The sequence below is a fragment of the Topomyia yanbarensis genome, chromosome 1, assembly GCF_030247195.1.
Source record: "Topomyia yanbarensis strain Yona2022 chromosome 1, ASM3024719v1, whole genome shotgun sequence".
NCBI lineage: Eukaryota > Metazoa > Arthropoda > Insecta > Diptera > Culicidae > Topomyia > Topomyia yanbarensis.
Window position 1 is genome coordinate 192,903,236 of NC_080670.1, and position 3,618 is coordinate 192,906,853.

Here is a 3,618-nt window from a genome sequence, read left to right on the forward strand (position 1 = left end):
TAGACTACTTTTGGGTGTTTGGCGATGTCGTTCGCGTGGATTGGATTTCTTCAATCCCTGAGTATAAGGATTGTTGACCGAAGCTCACCACCAGGCCCACGGGTCAAGTAAGGATAGATGAAGATAGAATGCAAGTATGGATTATTTTTAGTATGCATAGATAATGTTAGGGCAGAGTGAATTGAGAATATAGATTTTCTATGCTACCGAGTGAGTGAAAATATATTAGCTACAGGAAGAGATAGATATTACATGCATCTAAACTACTTTTAGGTGTTTGACGATGTGGTTCGCGTGGATTGGATTTCTTCAAAAACTACGTGTTTCAGTTTATTATGTTAGGCTAATTGAGCATTAACTAGTGGCTGAACGGTATGTTTAGGGAAAAGGTTTCATCCATAAGAGATTGTCGTCCTTATTTCTGAAAACAGCAAATCCGATTCGTTGTAGACGAGTGTTACTCGCCATCTTCCTGAACCAGAGCGACAGTTCTAGCGAGTTAAGAGATAAAAACACCCACCTTTAGTCTGATAGTCCATTGATCCGAATCGAATGAATCGATCACTATGCTCAAGATCGAATGAGTCCCCGAACAGCTCAGCCAATGTGTCCCCCATTCGAAAGTGGAAACATCCGCATCAGCTGCCCGCCAAAACACTCGATCCAGTGACTATTATTCATGGGATTCAGAGAACAAAGAACCAGTACTCGCTCTGATCTCCCACTCTTATCCACCAATCAAGAGTACGCGCCCTTAGGCTCATCGCCGAAGCCCAGGGTACTAAATACAGCTTCTAATCATTCGGTTCAAAATCAATGTTTTGCCTTTCATGGCAGTGATGCTGGCTGTACAGAGACGTCGTCCTTGACAGGGGGCTGGTTTTTATCGTTTTTATTCGCATACCTTCTTCTGTCGGGTATGCCGTGCATTCTTATCACAAATATCTCAATGAACCATAATTTAATTTTATAATTTAATTCAATATGCACATTGTCTTGACCATTATGTGTAAACATAACAAGCTAAATGACTTAAAGGTCGAACCATTTCATGGATCAAGCGAGGCTCCGAGTTAACTGCGGGATACTCGTGAGCAAAAAAGAAGTACGATAAAAGCACAATAAGCCCCTCCCACTTCGTGATTATTCCACAATAATCTAGTGGGCTTTTTGCGTAGTTTTTTCTACTACGATTTTTTCTTGTTTTTCGTTTATGCGACTGTGTGACTGTACGCTCTTCTTTCAGTCATTCAGTCAATCAATCGATCAACAGTCTCTTGTTCTTTTGATGATGCTAAAGTGAGTCGTTGCGGCCTGTCGCCAGCGTGGAGACTTTACCACGATTTATAATAGCACCATTATCATTTTTTTCCAGCCAACTGGCTTAGTGGATACAAAGGCGGTAGATTGTCCATTTATTCGACGTTACACATTTTAAATCAGGATTCATGCAGTATGCAGCTAACAGTGGTAATGTCATTTGTGAATGCCGGTACCACCACGACTTACATCCCCTATCCAAAAATGCAACAAGTATCCGTGGGATAACAGTGATTATATTACATTATAAGTGCATTGATCATAAATAATAAAATTCACTTACTTGATAGATTTGCCACACTTAACCAACGCTAATACGTCTTGTTTAGAGCTCACATTTTGAAAACTTCTTTCTCAGTCTTGTGGAATCAAATATTGCTTGAAGTGTCAGTATTGTGTGTACATGGTTGAAGATTTTTCATCAGCGTCCCACTTCAAAATATTGAGCGCAATCATCTTGTTGTTCACTCTAGATAATCTCATGCATTGTTGAGTCTACAAATATTAATAAATCCTATAATGTATTTTTATAATCTATTGCAGTTTTCTTCACCTTTTACTTGTCCGCTTCTCCAAAGCGAAAAAAAAATAAAAGCTAAAATGATACAGAGAAGGAAGAATATTAGTATTATAAATAAATAAATATATTTTGGTCGCTCAGTATGGTTCATCGGACATGAAACAGGAAAATGGTTACTCATCTTTTGTTGTATACACCTTTTTGAATATTACATGGTACTTTTAAATACCGTGCAAGACCCATCTACCGATCAATTAACAGCGATTTCTACTTCCAACGCTCTTTAAAAAACAATGTTAAAAGGCATTTCAATTCGATTTTCGTTTTCAACTAGAATATTTAATCAACTATCAAGAAAAAATACTTAAATTTGTAAATGAATTGGCAGACAGTGCAAAATAGCCGAAAAGCCCAACAATTCTAGAGTTCCATTCACCGATCACTACAAGTAATAGATATCCACTTGCCGAAAATTCTAGGTTTATAATTTTTTATTACCGACAAATTAGGTCCCAACATGTGTTGCAGACTTTGTTCATTCGGTTTGTGTATAGTTCACTTAGAAATATTGTCCTTACACAATTTTATTAACAGTTGGCTTTGAGTTAAGAGAAAAAACCGGTAAAATGGCAACGGATTTAATACAGCATCCAAATATAATTATTTGGAAAAATACGAAAAGATGAATAATGAAAGTGTATATTATATTGATGTTCTACGTACTATTTCCATATTTCACTTTATTAATAATTTCTAAATTCCGTGCAATATTCGAGTCAAAACAATTTCGCCGTCAAATTGATCGGTAAATGGAAGCCTATCGGTGGATGGGCTCTGCACGGTATATAATAATTTAATGGCCCGAAGCTGTTGCCGAATTGTAAACTATGCACACTAGTCTTATGTTAATGTCATACACGTTTCCATTCCAAAATCTTCGATTGACCACTGACAATGATTCCCATTGGCTCAGGCATTTTTGTGCGTCAGGCATGCACTGAATCAGAATCGAAATGTGCCTCGACCAATCTCGTACAATGCGCCCATATCCCGTACTGAGCAAAAGGGCAGGGTGTAAGTCACCCGATCAACAGTTGCTACTAAAATGCGATGTACGCTACTTCCGCCAACTTCATTGACGAATGTCAGTACAAGTTTGTAGAAAAAACCCTCGGCCACTTCGAATTTGACGATGTACACAAGTTTTCTAGCTGTCAAGAAGCATCAACATCTTGCAATATATTTTGATTTCGCAAATGCGTTCGATAAGGTATCCCACAATATTTCTAGTATGAAGCTGCAGCGACCTGGATTTACTCTGTGGGTAAGCAAATGGCTAAAATCCTACCTCTCCAAAAGATCTACTTTCGTTAGAATCGGTCGACACGCTCAAGCATATTTGAAAAGCTAACCAGTGTCCCTCAAGGAGGTCGCCTAGGGCCGCGTATTTTTTTCTTATTCATCAACAATCTCTGCGCACCCGCATCAAGTGTGGAAAACTACACTATATTTACGATCTTAACATTTTTCGTTCAATTGATATCAATGTTGATAAATGTAAGGTAACAGATGTTGGGCACTCGACAGTTTTTAAGATGTTGCATTATTTGACAGAAAGCTTCTTTAACTCGACCATATCGCTCCATTTCATTTAGTGTGCTATAATTTCTATGCATATGCTTCGAATATACAATCAGTGGATAAGTAAGATACGTTCAATGCATGATTGATATATTGAACCGTTACGGCCTATCGTAAGGATTTTCTTTCAGGACATA